We start from the raw sequence: 24,018 nt of genomic DNA, 5'->3' as shown, positions 1-24,018 counted from the left end.
GATTAAGCTGAACAGTTGGAAGAGGGCCAATTTCCGAAGCCGACGTTGCACTACAGTACTCACGTTTTACGTTAGAGTAACATCAAAATGTCCTAGAAATGACATCCTCCGTAGGAGTACCATACCATGATGAGGGGAGCACTATTGGAACGATGATAGCAGTGTCATTGTTGAGAATATGGCCAGGACGATAGGAACTGGTGGGCCTAAATAATTATATCGGTTGGATGATCAGAAGATAATTTAGGACTTGTTCAAAAAATGTTATATATAAAACTTTGAAAATGATCGATACTTTATCGCTTCTCGGCCTTTTGGCTAAGATCAAAGTGTAGTATCTGTTCTTATCAGCTTAATATCTGATACGTCCCCCATTGGGGGACTTCGATATTAAACTGATTTTTGGAACTGGGTGAGATGTCAGGGGCTTGCTCCGCTCTCGCCACGGGTTGGCCCGGTATTGCAGTACCTCCGGGATTGGCCCACTCCCCATGGGGAGTAATGAAAACAACTAACAATAATAAATCCATCTACACCTAAGTTGCTATTTAAGATTCCAAACTTTCAGGCATTTACTTTTTGTAATTTGTAGGGGTTTATTATTATCATTATTAATCGTAATTTTAATAATAACAATAATAATAATAATATTATTATTATTATTATTATTATTATCATTATTATTATTATTATTGTGAAGGGACTCAGGACCAATTGACACCAGCTGAAGGCTAGATGATATCTTAATGTCTTGTAACCTAAACTCGTATGTGGAGGCCAATTTCTCATGGTCTGATCTTTCTCCATTTCAGATGCCACTAATTTAGAACGGAGGACTGACAATTCACTTGTGACTATGCTACACTCGACGATTTCTAGTTCAACAAATGAACACCGTAAGTACACGGACGACACTGTCCCTTCCTAACTCCGGCAATTTCTTCCAATGCATCGCTAGCTAGCTCATTCAGCTGTGTTCCTTGCAATATTCACTTAAAAGGGGCGATGTTTTCATGTCATTTCCAATGGAATACAAGCGCTTTGATTCAGGTGGATTTTTCATCGACAGTGGCCTTGATAGGAGTCAGAGAGGATGCTTACGACTGGCTACCATGGCCCGCGCATGAGCAGAGGGGTGAAAATTGGACTTGTTTTTTTTTTTTTTTTTTTTTTTTTTTTTTTTGGCCATTGGATTTAAATGTTTGAGGGCATTAGTTAATCAGTCGTTGGTCAAGTTAGGTGAGGTCTGCTATACAACAACAATCAGGTCGTGTTTAATCCGGACAAAATGTGCGAACCTGCAAACGCCGATTTGTTGAGTAAGGAAAATCGGGACTCCCAATTGCCTTGTATTGCGGCCTTTCTCTGATGTATTTTCTAATGTGCGTAGAAGGTCTACCTTACTTGATAGCACTGTCAAGTTACGTCTTTCTTCTTCTCTCTAACAACACCCGCTTGGGTCCATCGATCGTGAACTGTGATGACGTCATGACGCTAAACTACGTCTCAATGATTAAGCTGAACAGTTGGAAGAGGGCCAATTTCCGAAGCCGACGTTGCACTACAGTACTCACGTTTTACGTTAGAGTAACATCAAAATGTCCTAGAAATGACATCCTCCGTAGGAGTACCATACCATGATGAGGGGAGCACTATTGGAACGATGATAGCAGTGTCATTGTTGAGAATATGGCCAGGACGATAGGAACTGGTGGGCCTAAATAATTATATCGGTTGGATGATCAGAAGATAATTTAGGACTTGTTCAAAAAATGTTATATATAAAACTTTGAAAATGATCGATACTTTATCGCTTCTCGGCCTTTTGGCTAAGATCAAAGTGTAGTATCTGTTCTTATCAGCTTAATATCTGATACGTCCCCCATTGGGGGACTTCGATATTAAACTGATTTTTGGAACTGGGTGAGATGTCAGGGGCTTGCTCCGCTCTCGCCACGGGTTGGCCCGGTATTGCAGTACCTCCGGGATTGGCCCACTCCCCATGGGGAGTAATGAAAACAACTAACAATAATAAATCCATCTACACCTAAGTTGCTATTTAAGATTCCAAACTTTCAGGCATTTACTTTTTGTAATTTGTAGGGGTTTATTATTATCATTATTAATCGTAATTTTAATAATAACAATAATAATAATAATATTATTATTATTATTATTATTATCATTATTATTATTATTATTGTGAAGGGACTCAGGACCAATTGACACCAGCTGAAGGCTAGATGATATCTTAATGTCTTGTAACCTAAACTCGTATGTGGAGGCCAATTTCTCATGGTCTGATCTTTCTCCATTTCAGATGCCACTAATTTAGAACGGAGGACTGACAATTCACTTGTGACTATGCTACACTCGACGATTTCTAGTTCAACAAATGAACACCGTAAGTACACGGACGACACTGTCCCTTCCTAACTCCGGCAATTTCTTCCAATGCATCGCTAGCTAGCTCATTCAGCTGTGTTCCTTGCAATATTCACTTAAAAGGGGCGATGTTTTCATGTCATTTCCAATGGAATACAAGCGCTTTGATTCAGGTGGATTTTTCATCGACAGTGGCCTTGATAGGAGTCAGAGAGGATGCTTACGACTGGCTACCATGGCCCGCGCATGAGCAGATGGGTGAAAATTGGACTTGTTTTTTTTTTTTTTTTTTTTTTTTTTTTTTTTGGCCATTGGATTTAAATGTTTGAGGGCATTAGTTAATCAGTCGTTGGTCAAGTTAGGTGAGGTCTGCTATACAACAACAATCAGGTCGTGTTTAATCCGGACAAAATGTGCGAACCTGCAAACGCCGATTTGTTGAGTAAGGAAAATCGGGACTCCCAATTGCCTTGTATTGCGGCCTTTCTCTGATGTATTTTCTAATGTGCGTAGAAGGTCTACCTTACTTGATAGCACTGTCAAGTTACGTCTTTCTTCTTCTCTCTAACAACACCCGCTTGGGTCCATCGATCGTGAACTGTGATGACGTCATGACGCTAAACTACGTCTCAATGATTAAGCTGAACAGTTGGAAGAGGGCCAATTTCCGAAGCCGACGTTGCACTACAGTACTCACGTTTTACATTAGAGTAACATCAAAATGTCCTAGAAATGACATCCTCCGTAGGAGTACCATACCATGATGAGGGGAGCACTATTGGAACGATGATAGCAGTGTCATTGTTGAGAATATGGCCAGGACGATAGGAACTGGTGGGCCTAAATAATTATATCGGTTGGATGATCAGAAGATAATTTAGGACTTGTTCAAAAAATGTTATATATAAAACTTTGAAAATGATCGATACTTTATCGCTTCTCGGCCTTTTGGCTAAGATCAAAGTGTAGTATCTGTTCTTATCAGCTTAATATCTGATACGTCCCCCATTGGGGGACTTCGATATTAAACTGATTTTTGGAACTGGGTGAGATGTCAGGGGCTTGCTCCGCTCTCGCCACGGGTTGGCCCGGTATTGCAGTACCTCCGGGATTGGCCCACTCCCCATGGGGAGTAATGAAAACAACTAACAATAATAAATCCATCTACACCTAAGTTGCTATTTAAGATTCCAAACTTTCAGGCATTTACTTTTTGTAATTTGTAGGGGTTTATTATTATCATTATTAATCGTAATTTTAATAATAACAATAACAATAATAATATTATTATTATTATTATTATTATTATCATTATTATTATTATTATTGTGAAGGGACTCAGGACCAATTGACACCAGCTGAAGGCTAGATGATATCTTAATGTCTTGTAACCTAAACTCGTATGTGGAGGCCAATTTCTCATGGTCTGATCTTTCTCCATTTCAGATGCCACTAATTTAGAACGGAGGACTGACAATTCACTTGTGACTATGCTACACTCGACGATTTCTAGTTCAACAAATGAACACCGTAAGTACACGGACGACACTGTCCCTTCCTAACTCCGGCAATTTCTTCCAATGCATCGCTAGCTAGCTCATTCAGCTGTGTTCCTTGCAATATTCACTTAAAAGGGGCGATGTTTTCATGTCATTTCCAATGGAATACAAGCGCTTTGATTCAGGTGGATTTTTCATCGACAGTGGCCTTGATAGGAGTCAGAGAGGATGCTTACGACTGGCTACCATGGCCCGCGCATGAGCAGAGGGGTGAAAATTGGACTTGTTTTTTTTTTTTTTTTTTTTTTTTTTTTTTTTGGCCATTGGATTTAAATGTTTGAGGGCATTAGTTAATCAGTCGTTGGTCAAGTTAGGTGAGGTCTGCTATACAACAACAATCAGGTCGTGTTTAATCCGGACAAAATGTGCGAACCTGCAAACGCCGATTTGTTGAGTAAGGAAAATCGGGACTCCCAATTGCCTTGTATTGCGGCCTTTCTCTGATGTATTTTCTAATGTGCGTAGAAGGTCTACCTTACTTGATAGCACTGTCAAGTTACGTCTTTCTTCTTCTCTCTAACAACACCCGCTTGGGTCCATCGATCGTGAACTGTGATGACGTCATGACGCTAAACTACGTCTCAATGATTAAGCTGAACAGTTGGAAGAGGGCCAATTTCCGAAGCCGACGTTGCACTACAGTACTCACGTTTTACGTTAGAGTAACATCAAAATGTCCTAGAAATGACATCCTCCGTAGGAGTACCATACCATGATGAGGGGAGCACTATTGGAACGATGATAGCAGTGTCATTGTTGAGAATATGGCCAGGACGATAGGAACTGGTGGGCCTAAATAATTATATCGGTTGGATGATCAGAAGATAATTTAGGACTTGTTCAAAAAATGTTATATATAAAACTTTGAAAATGATCGATACTTTATCGCTTCTCGGCCTTTTGGCTAAGATCAAAGTGTAGTATCTGTTCTTATCAGCTTAATATCTGATACGTCCCCCATTGGGGGACTTCGATATTAAACTGATTTTTGGAACTGGGTGAGATGTCAGGGGCTTGCTCCGCTCTCGCCACGGGTTGGCCCGGTATTGCAGTACCTCCGGGATTGGCCCACTCCCCATGGGGAGTAATGAAAACAACTAACAATAATAAATCCATCTACACCTAAGTTGCTATTTAAGATTCCAAACTTTCAGGCATTTACTTTTTGTAATTTGTAGGGGTTTATTATTATCATTATTAATCGTAATTTTAATAATAACAATAATAATAATAATATTATTATTATTATTATTATTATTATCATTATTATTATTATTATTGTGAAGGGACTCAGGACCAATTGACACCAGCTGAAGGCTAGATGATATCTTAATGTCTTGTAACCTAAACTCGTATGTGGAGGCCAATTTCTCATGGTCTGATCTTTCTCCATTTCAGATGCCACTAATTTAGAACGGAGGACTGACAATTCACTTGTGACTATGCTACACTCGACGATTTCTAGTTCAACAAATGAACACCGTAAGTACACGGACGACACTGTCCCTTCCTAACTCCGGCAATTTCTTCCAATGCATCGCTAGCTAGCTCATTCAGCTGTGTTCCTTGCAATATTCACTTAAAAGGGGCGATGTTTTCATGTCATTTCCAATGGAATACAAGCGCTTTGATTCAGGTGGATTTTTCATCGACAGTGGCCTTGATAGGAGTCAGAGAGGATGCTTACGACTGGCTACCATGGCCCGCGCATGAGCAGAGGGGTGAAAATTGGACTTGTTTTTTTTTTTTTTTTTTTTTTTTTTTTTTTTTGGCCATTGGATTTAAATTAATCAGTCGTTGGTCAAGTTAGGTGAGGTCTGCTATACAACAACAATCAGGTCGTGTTTAATCCGGACAAAATGTGCGAACCTGCAAACGCCGATTTGTTGAGTAAGGAAAATCGGGACTCCCAATTGCCTTGTATTGCGGCCTTTCTCTGATGTATTTTCTAATGTGCGTAGAAGGTCTACCTTACTTGATAGCACTGTCAAGTTACGTCTTTCTTCTTCTCTCTAACAACACCCGCTTGGGTCCATCGATCGTGAACTGTGATGACGTCATGACGCTAAACTACGTCTCAATGATTAAGCTGAACAGTTGGAAGAGGGCCAATTTCCGAAGCCGACGTTGCACTACAGTACTCACGTTTTACGTTAGAGTAACATCAAAATGTCCTAGAAATGACATCCTCCGTAGGAGTACCATACCATGATGAGGGGAGCACTATTGGAACGATGATAGCAGTGTCATTGTTGAGAATATGGCCAGGACGATAGGAACTGGTGGGCCTAAATAATTATATCGGTTGGATGATCAGAAGATAATTTAGGACTTGTTCAAAAAATGTTATATATAAAACTTTGAAAATGATCGATACTTTATCGCTTCTCGGCCTTTTGGCTAAGATCAAAGTGTAGTATCTGTTCTTATCAGCTTAATATCTGATACGTCCCCCATTGGGGGACTTCGATATTAAACTGATTTTTGGAACTGGGTGAGATGTCAGGGGCTTGCTCCGCTCTCGCCACGGGTTGGCCCGGTATTGCAGTACCTCCGGGATTGGCCCACTCCCCATGGGGAGTAATGAAAACAACTAACAATAATAAATCCATCTACACCTAAGTTGCTATTTAAGATTCCAAACTTTCAGGCATTTACTTTTTGTAATTTGTAGGGGTTTATTATTATCATTATTAATCGTAATTTTAATAATAACAATAATAATAATAATATTATTATTATTATTATTATTATTATCATTATTATTATTATTATTGTGAAGGGACTCAGGACCAATTGACACCAGCTGAAGGCTAGATGATATCTTAATGTCTTGTAACCTAAACTCGTATGTGGAGGCCAATTTCTCATGGTCTGATCTTTCTCCATTTCAGATGCCACTAATTTAGAACGGAGGACTGACAATTCACTTGTGACTATGCTACACTCGACGATTTCTAGTTCAACAAATGAACACCGTAAGTACACGGACGACACTGTCCCTTCCTAACTCCGGCAATTTCTTCCAATGCATCGCTAGCTAGCTCATTCAGCTGTGTTCCTTGCAATATTCACTTAAAAGGGGCGATGTTTTCATGTCATTTCCAATGGAATACAAGCGCTTTGATTCAGGTGGATTTTTCATCGACAGTGGCCTTGATAGGAGTCAGAGAGGATGCTTACGACTGGCTACCATGGCCCGCGCATGAGCAGAGGGGTGAAAATTGGACTTGTTTTTTTTTTTTTTTTTTTTTTTTTTTTTTTTGGCCATTGGATTTAAATGTTTGAGGGCATTAGTTAATCAGTCGTTGGTCAAGTTAGGTGAGGTCTGCTATACAACAACAATCAGGTCGTGTTTAATCCGGACAAAATGTGCGAACCTGCAAACGCCGATTTGTTGAGTAAGGAAAATCGGGACTCCCAATTGCCTTGTATTGCGGCCTTTCTCTGATGTATTTTCTAATGTGCGTAGAAGGTCTACCTTACTTGATAGCACTGTCAAGTTACGTCTTTCTTCTTCTCTCTAACAACACCCGCTTGGGTCCATCGATCGTGAACTGTGATGACGTCATGACGCTAAACTACGTCTCAATGATTAAGCTGAACAGTTGGAAGAGGGCCAATTTCCGAAGCCGACGTTGCACTACAGTACTCACGTTTTACGTTAGAGTAACATCAAAATGTCCTAGAAATGACATCCTCCGTAGGAGTACCATACCATGATGAGGGGAGCACTATTGGAACGATGATAGCAGTGTCATTGTTGAGAATATGGCCAGGACGATAGGAACTGGTGGGCCTAAATAATTATATCGGTTGGATGATCAGAAGATAATTTAGGACTTGTTCAAAAAATGTTATATATAAAACTTTGAAAATGATCGATACTTTATCGCTTCTCGGCCTTTTGGCTAAGATCAAAGTGTAGTATCTGTTCTTATCAGCTTAATATCTGATACGTCCCCCATTGGGGGACTTCGATATTAAACTGATTTTTGGAACTGGGTGAGATGTCAGGGGCTTGCTCCGCTCTCGCCACGGGTTGGCCCGGTATTGCAGTACCTCCGGGATTGGCCCACTCCCCATGGGGAGTAATGAAAACAACTAACAATAATAAATCCATCTACACCTAAGTTGCTATTTAAGATTCCAAACTTTCAGGCATTTACTTTTTGTAATTTGTAGGGGTTTATTATTATCATTATTAATCGTAATTTTAATAATAACAATAATAATAATAATATTATTATTATTATTATTATTATTATCATTATTATTATTATTATTGTGAAGGGACTCAGGACCAATTGACACCAGCTGAAGGCTAGATGATATCTTAATGTCTTGTAACCTAAACTCGTATGTGGAGGCCAATTTCTCATGGTCTGATCTTTCTCCATTTCAGATGCCACTAATTTAGAACGGAGGACTGACAATTCACTTGTGACTATGCTACACTCGACGATTTCTAGTTCAACAAATGAACACCGTAAGTACACGGACGACACTGTCCCTTCCTAACTCCGGCAATTTCTTCCAATGCATCGCTAGCTAGCTCATTCAGCTGTGTTCCTTGCAATATTCACTTAAAAGGGGCGATGTTTTCATGTCATTTCCAATGGAATACAAGCGCTTTGATTCAGGTGGATTTTTCATCGACAGTGGCCTTGATAGGAGTCAGAGAGGATGCTTACGACTGGCTACCATGGCCCGCGCATGAGCAGAGGGGTGAAAATTGGACTTGTTTTTTTTTTTTTTTTTTTTTTTTTTTTTTTTGGCCATTGGATTTAAATGTTTGAGGGCATTAGTTAATCAGTCGTTGGTCAAGTTAGGTGAGGTCTGCTATACAACAACAATCAGGTCGTGTTTAATCCGGACAAAATGTGCGAACCTGCAAACGCCGATTTGTTGAGTAAGGAAAATCGGGACTCCCAATTGCCTTGTATTGCGGCCTTTCTCTGATGTATTTTCTAATGTGCGTAGAAGGTCTACCTTACTTGATAGCACTGTCAAGTTACGTCTTTCTTCTTCTCTCTAACAACACCCGCTTGGGTCCATCGATCGTGAACTGTGATGACGTCATGACGCTAAACTACGTCTCAATGATTAAGCTGAACAGTTGGAAGAGGGCCAATTTCCGAAGCCGACGTTGCACTACAGTACTCACGTTTTACGTTAGAGTAACATCAAAATGTCCTAGAAATGACATCCTCCGTAGGAGTACCATACCATGATGAGGGGAGCACTATTGGAACGATGATAGCAGTGTCATTGTTGAGAATATGGCCAGGACGATAGGAACTGGTGGGCCTAAATAATTATATCGGTTGGATGATCAGAAGATAATTTAGGACTTGTTCAAAAAATGTTATATATAAAACTTTGAAAATGATCGATACTTTATCGCTTCTCGGCCTTTTGGCTAAGATCAAAGTGTAGTATCTGTTCTTATCAGCTTAATATCTGATACGTCCCCCATTGGGGGACTTCGATATTAAACTGATTTTTGGAACTGGGTGAGATGTCAGGGGCTTGCTCCGCTCTCGCCACGGGTTGGCCCGGTATTGCAGTACCTCCGGGATTGGCCCACTCCCCATGGGGAGTAATGAAAACAACTAACAATAATAAATCCATCTACACCTAAGTTGCTATTTAAGATTCCAAACTTTCAGGCATTTACTTTTTGTAATTTGTAGGGGTTTATTATTATCATTATTAATCGTAATTTTAATAATAACAATAATAATAATAATATTATTATTATTATTATTATTATCATTATTATTATTATTATTGTGAAGGGACTCAGGACCAATTGACACCAGCTGAAGGCTAGATGATATCTTAATGTCTTGTAACCTAAACTCGTATGTGGAGGCCAATTTCTCATGGTCTGATCTTTCTCCATTTCAGATGCCACTAATTTAGAACGGAGGACTGACAATTCACTTGTGACTATGCTACACTCGACGATTTCTAGTTCAACAAATGAACACCGTAAGTACACGGACGACACTGTCCCTTCCTAACTCCGGCAATTTCTTCCAATGCATCGCTAGCTAGCTCATTCAGCTGTGTTCCTTGCAATATTCACTTAAAAGGGGCGATGTTTTCATGTCATTTCCAATGGAATACAAGCGCTTTGATTCAGGTGGATTTTTCATCGACAGTGGCCTTGATAGGAGTCAGAGAGGATGCTTACGACTGGCTACCATGGCCCGCGCATGAGCAGAGGGGTGAAAATTGGACTTGTTTTTTTGTTTTTTTTTTTTTTTTTTTTTTTTGGCCATTGGATTTAAATGTTTGAGGGCATTAGTTAATCAGTCGTTGGTCAAGTTAGGTGAGGTCTGCTATACAACAACAATCAGGTCGTGTTTAATCCGGACAAAATGTGCGAACCTGCAAACGCCGATTTGTTGAGTAAGGAAAATCGGGACTCCCAATTGCCTTGTATTGCGGCCTTTCTCTGATGTATTTTCTAATGTGCGTAGAAGGTCTACCTTACTTGATAGCACTGTCAAGTTACGTCTTTCTTCTTCTCTCTAACAACACCCGCTTGGGTCCATCGATCGTGAACTGTGATGACGTCATGACGCTAAACTACGTCTCAATGATTAAGCTGAACAGTTGGAAGAGGGCCAATTTCCGAAGCCGACGTTGCACTACAGTACTCACGTTTTACATTAGAGTAACATCAAAATGTCCTAGAAATGACATCCTCCGTAGGAGTACCATACCATGATGAGGGGAGCACTATTGGAACGATGATAGCAGTGTCATTGTTGAGAATATGGCCAGGACGATAGGAACTGGTGGGCCTAAATAATTATATCGGTTGGATGATCAGAAGATAATTTAGGACTTGTTCAAAAAATGTTATATATAAAACTTTGAAAATGATCGATACTTTATCGCTTCTCGGCCTTTTGGCTAAGATCAAAGTGTAGTATCTGTTCTTATCAGCTTAATATCTGATACGTCCCCCATTGGGGGACTTCGATATTAAACTGATTTTTGGAACTGGGTGAGATGTCAGGGGCTTGCTCCGCTCTCGCCACGGGTTGGCCCGGTATTGCAGTACCTCCGGGATTGGCCCACTCCCCATGGGGAGTAATGAAAACAACTAACAATAATAAATCCATCTACACCTAAGTTGCTATTTAAGATTCCAAACTTTCAGGCATTTACTTTTTGTAATTTGTAGGGGTTTATTATTATCATTATTAATCGTAATTTTAATAATAACAATAACAATAATAATATTATTATTATTATTATTATTATTATCATTATTATTATTATTATTGTGAAGGGACTCAGGACCAATTGACACCAGCTGAAGGCTAGATGATATCTTAATGTCTTGTAACCTAAACTCGTATGTGGAGGCCAATTTCTCATGGTCTGATCTTTCTCCATTTCAGATGCCACTAATTTAGAACGGAGGACTGACAATTCACTTGTGACTATGCTACACTCGACGATTTCTAGTTCAACAAATGAACACCGTAAGTACACGGACGACACTGTCCCTTCCTAACTCCGGCAATTTCTTCCAATGCATCGCTAGCTAGCTCATTCAGCTGTGTTCCTTGCAATATTCACTTAAAAGGGGCGATGTTTTCATGTCATTTCCAATGGAATACAAGCGCTTTGATTCAGGTGGATTTTTCATCGACAGTGGCCTTGATAGGAGTCAGAGAGGATGCTTACGACTGGCTACCATGGCCCGCGCATGAGCAGAGGGGTGAAAATTGGACTTGTTTTTTTGTTTTTTTTTTTTTTTTTTTTTTTTGGCCATTGGATTTAAATGTTTGAGGGCATTAGTTAATCAGTCGTTGGTCAAGTTAGGTGAGGTCTGCTATACAACAACAATCAGGTCGTGTTTAATCCGGACAAAATGTGCGAACCTGCAAACGCCGATTTGTTGAGTAAGGAAAATCGGGACTCCCAATTGCCTTGTATTGCGGCCTTTCTCTGATGTATTTTCTAATGTGCGTAGAAGGTCTACCTTACTTGATAGCACTGTCAAGTTACGTCTTTCTTCTTCTCTCTAACAACACCCGCTTGGGTCCATCGATCGTGAACTGTGATGACGTCATGACGCTAAACTACGTCTCAATGATTAAGCTGAACAGTTGGAAGAGGGCCAATTTCCGAAGCCGACGTTGCACTACAGTACTCACGTTTTACGTTAGAGTAACATCAAAATGTCCTAGAAATGACATCCTCCGTAGGAGTACCATACCATGATGAGGGGAGCACTATTGGAACGATGATAGCAGTGTCATTGTTGAGAATATGGCCAGGACGATAGGAACTGGTGGGCCTAAATAATTATATCGGTTGGATGATCAGAAGATAATTTAGGACTTGTTCAAAAAATGTTATATATAAAACTTTGAAAATGATCGATACTTTATCGCTTCTCGGCCTTTTGGCTAAGATCAAAGTGTAGTATCTGTTCTTATCAGCTTAATATCTGATACGTCCCCCATTGGGGGACTTCGATATTAAACTGATTTTTGGAACTGGGTGAGATGTCAGGGGCTTGCTCCGCTCTCGCCACGGGTTGGCCCGGTATTGCAGTACCTCCGGGATTGGCCCACTCCCCATGGGGAGTAATGAAAACAACTAACAATAATAAATCCATCTACACCTAAGTTGCTATTTAAGATTCCAAACTTTCAGGCATTTACTTTTTGTAATTTGTAGGGGTTTATTATTATCATTATTAATCGTAATTTTAATAATAACAATAACAATAATAATATTATTATTATTATTATTATTATTATCATTATTATTATTATTATTGTGAAGGGACTCAGGACCAATTGACACCAGCTGAAGGCTAGATGATATCTTAATGTCTTGTAACCTAAACTCGTATGTGGAGGCCAATTTCTCATGGTCTGATCTTTCTCCATTTCAGATGCCACTAATTTAGAACGGAGGACTGACAATTCACTTGTGACTATGCTACACTCGACGATTTCTAGTTCAACAAATGAACACCGTAAGTACACGGACGACACTGTCCCTTCCTAACTCCGGCAATTTCTTCCAATGCATCGCTAGCTAGCTCATTCAGCTGTGTTCCTTGCAATATTCACTTAAAAGGGGCGATGTTTTCATGTCATTTCCAATGGAATACAAGCGCTTTGATTCAGGTGGATTTTTCATCGACAGTGGCCTTGATAGGAGTCAGAGAGGATGCTTACGACTGGCTACCATGGCCCGCGCATGAGCAGAGGGGTGAAAATTGGACTTGTTTTTTTGTTTTTTTTTTTTTTTTTTTTTTTTGGCCATTGGATTTAAATGTTTGAGGGCATTAGTTAATCAGTCGTTGGTCAAGTTAGGTGAGGTCTGCTATACAACAACAATCAGGTCGTGTTTAATCCGGACAAAATGTGCGAACCTGCAAACGCCGATTTGTTGAGTAAGGAAAATCGGGACTCCCAATTGCCTTGTATTGCGGCCTTTCTCTGATGTATTTTCTAATGTGCGTAGAAGGTCTACCTTACTTGATAGCACTGTCAAGTTACGTCTTTCTTCTTCTCTCTAACAACACCCGCTTGGGTCCATCGATCGTGAACTGTGATGACGTCATGACGCTAAACTACGTCTCAATGATTAAGCTGAACAGTTGGAAGAGGGCCAATTTCCGAAGCCGACGTTGCACTACAGTACTCACGTTTTACGTTAGAGTAACATCAAAATGTCCTAGAAATGACATCCTCCGTAGGAGTACCATACCATGATGAGGGGAGCACTATTGGAACGATGATAGCAGTGTCATTGTTGAGAATATGGCCAGGACGATAGGAACTGGTGGGCCTAAATAATTATATCGGTTGGATGATCAGAAGATAATTTAGGACTTGTTCAAAAAATGTTATATATAAAACTTTGAAAATGATCGATACTTTATCGCTTCTCGGCCTTTTGGCTAAGATCAAAGTGTAGTATCTGTTCTTATCAGCTTAATATCTGATACGTCCCCCATTGGGGGACTTCGATATTAAACTGATTTTTGGAACTGGGTGAGATGTCAGGGGCTTGCTCCGCTCTCGCCACGGGTTGGCCCGGTATTGCAGTACCTCCGGGATTGGCCCACTCCCCATGGGGAGTAATGAAAACAACTAACAATAATAAATCCATCTACACCTAAGTTGCTATTTAAGATTCCAAACTTTCAGGCATTTACTTTTTGTAATTTGTAGGGGTTTATTATTATCATTATTAATCGTAATTTTAATAATAACAATAATAATAATAATATTATTATTATTATTATTATTATTATCATTATTATTATTATTATTGTGAAGGGACTCAGGACCAATTGACACCAGCTGAAGGCTAGATGATATCTTAATGTCTTGTAACCTAAACTCGTATGTGGAGGCCAATTTCTCATGGTCTGATCTTTCTCCATTTCAGATGCCACTAATTTAGAACGGAGGACTGACAATTCACTTGTGACTATGCTACACTCGACGATTTCTAGTTCAACAAATGAACACCGTAAGTACACGGACGACACTGTCCCTTCCTAACTCCGGCAATTTCTTCCAATGCATCGCTAGCTAGCTCATTCAGCTGTGTTCCTTGCAATATTCACTTAAAAGGGGCGATGTTTTCATGTCATTTCCAATGGAATACAAGCGCTTTGATTCAGGTGGATTTTTCATCGACAGTGGCCTTGATAGGAGTCAGAGAGGATGCTTACGACTGGCTACCATGGCCCGCGCATGAGCAGAGGGGTGAAAATTGGACTTGTTTTTTTGTTTTTTTTTTTTTTTTTTTTTTTTGGCCATTGGATTTAAATGTTTGAGGGCATTAGTTAATCAGTCGTTGGTCAAGTTAGGTGAGGTCTGCTATACAACAACAATCAGGTCGTGTTTAATCCGGACAAAATGTGCGAACCTGCAAACGCCGATTTGTTGAGTAAGGAAAATCGGGACTCCCAATTGCCTTGTATTGCGGCCTTTCTCTGATGTATTTTCTAATGTGCGTAGAAGGTCTACCTTACTTGATAGCACTGTCAAGTTACGTCTTTCTTCTTCTCTCTAACAACACCCGCTTGGGTCCATCGATCGTGAACTGTGATGACGTCATGACGCTAAACTACGTCTCAATGATTAAGCTGAACAGTTGGAAGAGGGCCAATTTCCGAAGCCGACGTTGCACTACAGTACTCACGTTTTACGTTAGAGTAACATCAAAATGTCCTAGAAATGACATCCTCCGTAGGAGTACCATACCATGATGAGGGGAGCACTATTGGAACGATGATAGCAGTGTCATTGTTGAGAATATGGCCAGGACGATAGGAACTGGTGGGCCTAAATAATTATATCGGTTGGATGATCAGAAGATAATTTAGGACTTGTTCAAAAAATGTTATATATAAAACTTTGAAAATGATCGATACTTTATCGCTTCTCGGCCTTTTGGCTAAGATCAAAGTGTAGTATCTGTTCTTATCAGCTTAATATCTGATACGTCCCCCATTGGGGGACTTCGATATTAAACTGATTTTTGGAACTGGGTGAGATGTCAGGGGCTTGCTCCGCTCTCGCCACGGGTTGGCCCGGTATTGCAGTACCTCCGGGATTGGCCCACTCCCCATGGGGAGTAATGAAAACAACTAACAATAATAAATCCATCTACACCTAAGTTGCTATTTAAGATTCCAAACTTTCAGGCATTTACTTTTTGTAATTTGTAGGGGTTTATTATTATCATTATTAATCGTAATTTTAATAATAACAATAACAATAATAATATTATTATTATTATTATTATTATTATCATTATTATTATTATTATTGTGAAGGGACTCAGGACCAATTGACACCAGCTGAAGGCTAGATGATATCTTAATGTCTTGTAACCTAAACTCGTATGTGGAGGCCAATTTCTCATGGTCTGATCTTTCTCCATTTCAGATGCCACTAATTTAGAACGGAGGACTGACAATTCACTTGTGACTATGCTACACTCGACGATTTCTAGTTCAACAAATGAACACCGTAAGTACACGGACGACACTGTCCCTTCCTAACTCCGGCAATTTCTTCCAATGCATCGCTAGCTAGCTCATTCAGCTGTGTTCCTTGCAATATTCACTTAAAAGGGGCGATGTTTTCATGTCATTTCCAATGGAATACAAGCGCTTTGATTCAGGTGGATTTTTCATCGACAGTGGCCTTGATAGGAGTCAGAGAGGATGCTTACGACTGGCTACCATGGCCCGCGCATGAGCAGAGGGGTGAAAATTGGACTTGTTTTTTTGTTTTTTTTTTTTTTTTTTTTTTTTGGCCATTGGATTTAAATGTTTGAGGGCATTAGTTAATCAGTCGTTGGTCAAGTTAGGTGAGGTCTGCTATACAACAACAATCAGGTCGTGTTTAATCCGGACAAAATGTGCGAACCTGCAAACGCCGATTTGTTGAGTAAGGAAAATCGGGACTCCCAATTGCCTTGTATTGCGGCCTTTCTCTGATGTATTTTCTAATGTGCGTAGAAGGTCTACCTTACTTGATAGCACTGTCAAGTTACGTCTTTCTTCTTCTCTCTAACAACACCCGCTTGGGTCCATCGATCGTGAACTGTGATGACGTCATGACGCTAAACTACGTCTCAATGATTAAGCTGAACAGTTGGAAGAGGGCCAATTTCCGAAGCCGACGTTGCACTACAGTACTCACGTTTTACGTTAGAGTAACATCAAAATGTCCTAGAAATGACATCCTCCGTAGGAGTACCATACCATGATGAGGGGAGCACTATTGGAACGATGATAGCAGTGTCATTGTTGAGAATATGGCCAGGACGATAGGAACTGGTGGGCCTAAATAATTATATCGGTTGGATGATCAGAAGATAATTTAGGACTTGTTCAAAAAATGTTATATATAAAACTTTGAAAATGATCGATACTTTATCGCTTCTCGGCCTTTTGGCTAAGATCAAAGTGTAGTATCTGTTCTTATCAGCTTAATATCTGATACGTCCCCCATTGGGGGACTTCGATATTAAACTGATTTTTGGAACTGGGTGAGATGTCAGGGGCTTGCTCCGCTCTCGCCACGGGTTGGCCCGGTATTGCAGTACCTCCGGGATTGGCCCACTCCCCATGGGGAGTAATGAAAACAACTAACAATAATAAATCCATCTACACCTAAGTTGCTATTTAAGATTCCAAACTTTCAGGCATTTACTTTTTGTAATTTGTAGGGGTTTATTATTATCATTATTAATCGTAATTTTAATAATAACAATAATAATAATAATATTATTATTATTATTATTATTATTATCATTATTATTATTATTATTGTGAAGGGACTCAGGACCAATTGACACCAGCTGAAGGCTAGATGATATCTTAATGTCTTGTAACCTAAACTCGTATGTGGAGGCCAATTTCTCATGGTCTGATCTTTCTCCATTTCAGATGCCACTAATTTAGAACGGAGGACTGACAATTCACTTGTGACTATGCTACACTCGACGATTTCTAGTTCAACAAATGAACACCGTAAGTACACGGACGACACTGTCCCTTCCTAACTCCGGCAATTTCTTCCAATGCATCGCTAGCTAGCTCATTCAGCTGTGTTCCTTGCAATATTCACTTAAAAGGGGCGATGTTTTCATGTCATTTCCAATGGAATACAAGCGCTTTGATTCAGGTGGATTTTTCATCGACAGTGGCCTTGATAGGAGTCAGAGAGGATGCTTACGACTGGCTACCATGGCCCGCGCATGAGCAGAGGGGTGAAAATTGGACTTGTTTTTTTTTTTTTTTTTTTTTTTTTTTTTTTTGGCCATTGGATTTAAATGTTTGAGGGCATTAGTTAATCAGTCGTTGGTCAAGTTAGGTGAGGTCTGCTATACAACAACAATCAGGTCGTGTTTAATCCGGACAAAATGTGCGAACCTGCAAACGCCGATTTGTTGAGTAAGGAAAATCGGGACTCCCAATTGCCTTGTATTGCGGCCTTTCTCTGATGTATTTTCTAATGTGCGTAGAAGGTCTACCTTACTTGATAGCACTGTCAAGTTACGTCTTTCTTCTTCTCTCTAACAACACCCGCTTGGGTCCATCGATCGTGAACTGTGATGACGTCATGACGCTAAACTACGTCTCAATGATTAAGCTGAACAGTTGGAAGAGGGCCAATTTCCGAAGCCGACGTTGCACTACAGTACTCACGTTTTACGTTAGAGTAACATCAAAATGTCCTAGAAATGACATCCTCCGTAGGAGTACCATACCATGATGAGGGGAGCACTATTGGAACGATGATAGCAGTGTCATTGTTGAGAATATGGCCAGGACGATAGGAACTGGTGGGCCTAAATAATTATATCGGTTGGATGATCAGAAGATAATTTAGGACTTGTTCAAAAAATGTTATATATAAAACTTTGAAAATGATCGATACTTTATCGCTTCTCGGCCTTTTGGCTAAGATCAAAGTGTAGTATCTGTTCTTATCAGCTTAATATCTGATACGTCCCCCATTGGGGGACTTCGATATTAAACTGATTTTTGGAACTGGGTGAGATGTCAGGGGCTTGCTCCGCTCTCGCCACGGGTTGGCCCGGTATTGCAGTACCTCCGGGATTGGCCCACTCCCCATGGGGAGTAATGAAAACAACTAACAATAATAAATCCATCTACACCTAAGTTGCTATTTAAGATTCCAAACTTTCAGGCATTTACTTTTTGTAATTTGTAGGGGTTTATTATTATCATTATTAATCGTAATTTTAATAATAACAATAACAATAATAATATTATTATTATTATTATTATTATTATCATTATTATTATTATTATTGTGAAGGGACTCAGGACCAATTGACACCAGCTGAAGGCTAGATGATATCTTAATGTCTTGTAACCTAAACTCGTATGTGGAGGCCAATTTCTCATGGTCTGATCTTTCTCCATTTCAGATGCCACTAATTTAGAACGGAGGACTGACAATTCACTTGTGACTATGCTACACTCGACGATTTCTAGTTCAACAAATGAACACCGTAAGTACACGGACGACACTGTCCCTTCCTAACTCCGGCAATTTCTTCCAATGCATCGCTAGCTAGCTCATTCAGCTGTGTTCCTTGCAATATTCACTTAAAAGGGGCGATGTTTTCATGTCATTTCCAATGGAATACAAGCGCTTTGATTCAGGTGGATTTTTCATCGACAGTGGCCTTGATAGGAGTCAGAGAGGATGCTTACGACTGGCTACCATGGCCCGCGCATGAGCAGAGGGGTGAAAATTGGACTTGTTTTTTTTTTTTTTTTTTTTTTTTTTTTTTTTTGGCCATTGGATTTAAATGTTTGAGGGCATTAGTTAATCAGTCGTTGGTCAAGTTAGGTGAGGTCTGCTATACAACAACAATCAGGTCGTGTTTAATCCGGACAAAATGTGCGAACCTGCAAACGCCGATTTGTTGAGTAAGGAAAATCGGGACTCCCAATTGCCTTGTATTGCGGCCTTTCTCTGATGTATTTTCTAATGTGCGTAGAAGGTCTACCTTACTTGATAGCACTGTCAAGTTACGTCTTTCTTCTTCTCTCTAACAACACCCGCTTGGGTCCATCGATCGTGAACTGTGATGACGTCATGACGCTAAACTACGTCTCAATGATTAAGCTGAACAGTTGGAAGAGGGCCAATTTCCGAAGCCGACGTTGCACTACAGTACTCACGTTTTACATTAGAGTAACATCAAAATGTCCTAGAAATGACATCCTCCGTAGGAGTACCATACCATGATGAGGGGAGCACTATTGGAACGATGATAGCAGTGTCATTGTTGAGAATATGGCCAGGACGATAGGAACTGGTGGGCCTAAATAATTATATCGGTTGGATGATCAGAAGATAATTTAGGACTTGTTCAAAAAATGTTATATATAAAACTTTGAAAATGATCGATACTTTATCGCTTCTCGGCCTTTTGGCTAAGATCAAAGTGTAGTATCTGTTCTTATCAGCTTAATATCTGATACGTCCCCCATTGGGGGACTTCGATATTAAACTGATTTTTGGAACTGGGTGAGATGTCAGGGGCTTGCTCCGCTCTCGCCACGGGTTGGCCCGGTATTGCAGTACCTCCGGGATTGGCCCACTCCCCATGGGGAGTAATGAAAACAACTAACAATAATAAATCCATCTACACCTAAGTTGCTATTTAAGATTCCAAACTTTCAGGCATTTACTTTTTGTAATTTGTAGGGGTTTATTATTATCATTATTAATCGTAATTTTAATAATAACAATAACAATAATAATATTATTATTATTATTATTATTATTATCATTATTATTATTATTATTGTGAAGGGACTCAGGACCAATTGACACCAGCTGAAGGCTAGATGATATCTTAATGTCTTGTAACCTAAACTCGTATGTGGAGGCCAATTTCTCATGGTCTGATCTTTCTCCATTTCAGATGCCACTAATTTAGAACGGAGGACTGACAATTCACTTGTGACTATGCTACACTCGACGATTTCTAGTTCAACAAATGAACACCGTAAGTACACGGACGACACTGTCCCTTCCTAACTCCGGCAATTTCTTCCAATGCATCGCTAGCTAGCTCATTCAGCTGTGTTCCTTGCAATATTCACTTAAAAGGGGCGATGTTTTCATGTCATTTCCAATGGAATACAAGCGCTTTGATTCAGGTGGATTTTTCATCGACAGTGGCCTTGATAGGAGTCAGAGAGGATGCTTACGACTGGCTACCATGGCCCGCGCATGAGCAGAGGGGTGAAAATTGGACTTGTTTTTTTGTTTTTTTTTTTTTTTTTTTTTTTTGGCCATTGGATTTAAATGTTTGAGGGCATTAGTTAATCAGTCGTTGGTCAAGTTAGGTGAGGTCTGCTATACAACAACAATCAGGTCGTGTTTAATCCGGACAAAATGTGCGAACCTGCAAACGCCGATTTGTTGAGTAAGGAAAATCGGGACTCCCAATTGCCTTGTATTGCGGCCTTTCTCTGATGTATTTTCTAATGTGCGTAGAAGGTCTACCTTACTTGATAGCACTGTCAAGTTACGTCTTTCTTCTTCTCTCTAACAACACCCGCTTGGGTCCATCGATCGTGAACTGTGATGACGTCATGACGCTAAACTACGTCTCAATGATTAAGCTGAACAGTTGGAAGAGGGCCAATTTCCGAAGCCGACGTTGCACTACAGTACTCACGTTTTACGTTAGAGTAACATCAAAATGTCCTAGAAATGACATCCTCCGTAGGAGTACCATACCATGATGAGGGGAGCACTATTGGAACGATGATAGCAGTGTCATTGTTGAGAATATGGCCAGGACGATAGGAACTGGTGGGCCTAAATAATTATATCGGTTGGATGATCAGAAGATAATTTAGGACTTGTTCAAAAAATGTTATATATAAAACTTTGAAAATGATCGATACTTTATCGCTTCTCGGCCTTTTGGCTAAGATCAAAGTGTAGTATCTGTTTCTTATCAGCTTAATATCTGATACGTCCCCCATTGGGGGACTTCGATATTAAACTGATTTTTGGAACTGGGTGAGATGTCAGGGGCTTGCTCCGCTCTCGCCACGGGTTGGCCCGGTATTGCAGTACCTCCGGGATTGGCCCACTCCCCATGGGGAGTAATGAAAACAACTAACAATAATAAATCCATCTACACCTAAGTTGCTATTTAAGATTCCAAACTTTCAGGCATTTACTTTTTGTAATTTGTAGGGGTTTATTATTATCATTATTTAATCGTAATTTTAATAATAACAATAACAATAATAATATTATTATTATTATTATTATTATTATCATTATTATTATTATTATTGTGAAGGGACTCAGGACCAATTGACACCAGCTGAAGGCTAGATGATATCTTAATGTCTTGTAACCTAAACTCGTATGTGGGAGGCCAATTTCTCATGGTCTGATCTTTCTCCATTTCAGATGCCACTAATTTAGAACGGAGGACTGACAATTCACTTGTGACTATGCTACACTCGACGATTTCTAGTTCAACAAATGAACACCGTAAGTACACGGACGACACTGTCCCTTCCTAACTCCGGCAATTTCTTCCAATGCATCGCTAGCTAGCTCATTCAGCTGTGTTCCTTGCAATATTCACTTAAAAGGGGCGATGTTTTCATGTCATTTCCAATGGAATACAAGCGCTTTGATTCAGGTGGATTTTTCATCGACAGTGGCCTTGATAGGAGTCAGAGAGGATGCTTACGACTGGCTACCATGGCCCGCGCATGAGCAGAGGGGTGAAAATTGGACTTGTTTTTTTTGTTTTTTTTTTTTTTTTTTTTTTTTGGCCATTGGATTTAAATGTTTGAGGGCATTAGTTAATCAGTCGTTGGTCAAGTTAGGTGAGGTCTGCTATACAACAACAATCAGGTCGTGTTTAATCCGGACAAAATGTGCGAACCTGCAAACGCCGATTTGTTGAGTAAGGAAAATCGGGACTCCCAATTGCCTTGTATTGCGGCCTTTCTCTGATGTATTTTCTAATGTGCGTAGAAGGTCTACCTTACTTGATAGCACTGTCAAGTTACGTCTTTCTTCTTCTCTCTAACAACACCCGCTGGGTCCATCGATCGTGGGGAACTGTGATGACGAGACGCTAAACTACGTCTCAATGATTAAGCTGAACAGTTGGAAGAGGGCCAATTTCCGAAGCCGACGTTGCACTACAGTACTCACGTTTTACGTTAGAGTAACATCAAAATGTCCTAGAAATGACATCCTCCGTAGGAGTACCATACCATGATGAGGGAGCACTATTGGAACGATGATAGCAGTGTCATTGTTGAGAATATGGCCAGGACGATAGGAAACTGGTGGGCCTAAATAATTATATCGGTTGGATGATCAGAAGATAATTTAGGACCTTGTTCAAAAAATGTTATATATAAAACTTTGAAAATGATCGATACTTTATCGCTTCTCGGCCTTTTGGCTAAGATCAAAGTGTAGTATCTGTTCTTATCAGCTTAATATCTGATACGTCCCCCATTGGGGGACTTCGATATTAAACTGATTTTTGGAACTGGGTGAGATGTCAGGGGCTTGCTCCGCTCTCGCCACGGGTTGGCCCGGTATTGCAGTACCTCCGGGATTGGCCCACTCCCCATGGGGAGTAATGAAAACAACTAACAATAATAAATCCATCTACACCTAAGTTGCTATTTAAGATTCCAAACTTTCAGGCATTTACTTTTTGTAATTTGTAGGGGTTTATTATTATCATTATTAATCGTAATTTTAATAATAACAATAATAATAATAATATTATTATTATTATTATTATTATTATCATTATTATTATTATTATTGTGAAGGGACTCAGGACCAATTGACACCAGCTGAAGGCTAGATGATATCTTAATGTCTTGTAACCTAAACTCGTATGTGGAGGCCAATTTCTCATGGTCTGATCTTTCTCCATTTCAGATGCCACTAATTTAGAACGGAGGACTGACAATTCACTTGTGACTATGCTACACTCGACGATTTCTAGTTCAACAAATGAACACCGTAAGTACACGGACGACACTGTCCCTTCCTAACTCCGGCAATTTCTTCCAATGCATCGCTAGCTAGCTCATTCAGCTGTGTTCCTTGCAATATTCACTTAAAAGGGGCGATGTTTTCATGTCATTTCCAATGGAATACAAGCGCTTTGATTCAGGTGGATTTTTCATCGACAGTGGCCTTGATAGGAGTCAGAGAGGATGCTTACGACTGGCTACCATGGCCCGCGCATGAGCAGAGGGGTGAAAATTGGACTTGTTTTTTTGTTTTTTTTTTTTTTTTTTTTTTTTGGCCATTGGATTTAAATGTTTGAGGGCATTAGTTAATCAGTCGTTGGTCAAGTTAGGTGAGGTCTGCTATACAACAACAATCAGGTCGTGTTTAATCCGGACAAAATGTGCGAACCTGCAAACGCCGATTTGTTGAGTAAGGAAAATCGGGACTCCCAATTGCCTTGTATTGCGGCCTTTCTCTGA

General features: G+C 39.9%; 16 non-coding genes across 16 annotated transcripts; all 16 read left to right on the top strand.

Moving 5' to 3' along the window:
* The first annotated feature begins 298 nt into the window (after nt 1–298).
* Nucleotides 299–491, top strand: LOC149769272 (U2 spliceosomal RNA). Its single transcript, XR_016419273.1, has one exon. It is a non-coding gene; the product is annotated as a U2 spliceosomal RNA (small nuclear RNA).
* Nucleotides 492–1,809: 1,318 nt separating this feature from the next.
* Nucleotides 1,810–2,002, top strand: LOC149769271 (U2 spliceosomal RNA). Its single transcript, XR_016419272.1, has one exon. It is a non-coding gene; the product is annotated as a U2 spliceosomal RNA (small nuclear RNA).
* A 1,315-nt stretch (nt 2,003–3,317) lies between these two features.
* Nucleotides 3,318–3,510, top strand: LOC149769270 (U2 spliceosomal RNA). The gene has a single exon (XR_016419271.1). It is a non-coding gene; the product is annotated as a U2 spliceosomal RNA (small nuclear RNA).
* A 1,318-nt stretch (nt 3,511–4,828) lies between these two features.
* Nucleotides 4,829–5,021, top strand: LOC149769269 (U2 spliceosomal RNA). Its single transcript, XR_016419270.1, has one exon. It is a non-coding gene; the product is annotated as a U2 spliceosomal RNA (small nuclear RNA).
* Nucleotides 5,022–6,324: 1,303 nt separating this feature from the next.
* On the top strand, nt 6,325–6,517 carry LOC149769268 (U2 spliceosomal RNA). The gene has a single exon (XR_016419269.1). It is a non-coding gene; the product is annotated as a U2 spliceosomal RNA (small nuclear RNA).
* Nucleotides 6,518–7,835: 1,318 nt separating this feature from the next.
* Nucleotides 7,836–8,028, top strand: LOC149769267 (U2 spliceosomal RNA). Its single transcript, XR_016419268.1, has one exon. It is a non-coding gene; the product is annotated as a U2 spliceosomal RNA (small nuclear RNA).
* A 1,318-nt stretch (nt 8,029–9,346) lies between these two features.
* Nucleotides 9,347–9,539, top strand: LOC149769266 (U2 spliceosomal RNA). Its single transcript, XR_016419267.1, has one exon. It is a non-coding gene; the product is annotated as a U2 spliceosomal RNA (small nuclear RNA).
* A 1,315-nt stretch (nt 9,540–10,854) lies between these two features.
* LOC149769265 (U2 spliceosomal RNA) lies at nt 10,855–11,047 on the top strand. The gene has a single exon (XR_016419266.1). It is a non-coding gene; the product is annotated as a U2 spliceosomal RNA (small nuclear RNA).
* A 1,318-nt stretch (nt 11,048–12,365) lies between these two features.
* LOC149769264 (U2 spliceosomal RNA) lies at nt 12,366–12,558 on the top strand. Its single transcript, XR_016419265.1, has one exon. It is a non-coding gene; the product is annotated as a U2 spliceosomal RNA (small nuclear RNA).
* A 1,318-nt stretch (nt 12,559–13,876) lies between these two features.
* On the top strand, nt 13,877–14,069 carry LOC149769263 (U2 spliceosomal RNA). Its single transcript, XR_016419264.1, has one exon. It is a non-coding gene; the product is annotated as a U2 spliceosomal RNA (small nuclear RNA).
* A 1,318-nt stretch (nt 14,070–15,387) lies between these two features.
* LOC149769262 (U2 spliceosomal RNA) lies at nt 15,388–15,580 on the top strand. The gene has a single exon (XR_016419304.1). It is a non-coding gene; the product is annotated as a U2 spliceosomal RNA (small nuclear RNA).
* A 1,318-nt stretch (nt 15,581–16,898) lies between these two features.
* Nucleotides 16,899–17,091, top strand: LOC149769261 (U2 spliceosomal RNA). The gene has a single exon (XR_016419297.1). It is a non-coding gene; the product is annotated as a U2 spliceosomal RNA (small nuclear RNA).
* Nucleotides 17,092–18,409: 1,318 nt separating this feature from the next.
* Nucleotides 18,410–18,602, top strand: LOC149769260 (U2 spliceosomal RNA). Its single transcript, XR_016419285.1, has one exon. It is a non-coding gene; the product is annotated as a U2 spliceosomal RNA (small nuclear RNA).
* A 1,319-nt stretch (nt 18,603–19,921) lies between these two features.
* On the top strand, nt 19,922–20,114 carry LOC149769259 (U2 spliceosomal RNA). Its single transcript, XR_016419274.1, has one exon. It is a non-coding gene; the product is annotated as a U2 spliceosomal RNA (small nuclear RNA).
* Nucleotides 20,115–21,432: 1,318 nt separating this feature from the next.
* Nucleotides 21,433–21,626, top strand: LOC149769258 (U2 spliceosomal RNA). Its single transcript, XR_016419300.1, has one exon. It is a non-coding gene; the product is annotated as a U2 spliceosomal RNA (small nuclear RNA).
* A 1,321-nt stretch (nt 21,627–22,947) lies between these two features.
* On the top strand, nt 22,948–23,140 carry LOC149769257 (U2 spliceosomal RNA). The gene has a single exon (XR_016419263.1). It is a non-coding gene; the product is annotated as a U2 spliceosomal RNA (small nuclear RNA).
* Nucleotides 23,141–24,018: the final 878 nt, after the last annotated feature.

Source organism: Sinohyriopsis cumingii, unplaced genomic scaffold (assembly GCF_028554795.1).
Source record: "Sinohyriopsis cumingii isolate HCF-2022 unplaced genomic scaffold, ASM2855479v2 utg004127l, whole genome shotgun sequence".
Taxonomy (NCBI): domain Eukaryota; kingdom Metazoa; phylum Mollusca; class Bivalvia; order Unionida; family Unionidae; genus Sinohyriopsis; species Sinohyriopsis cumingii.
Note: the sequence above shows the minus strand (reverse complement) of the source record. Positions and strands in the feature narration are given on the sequence as shown.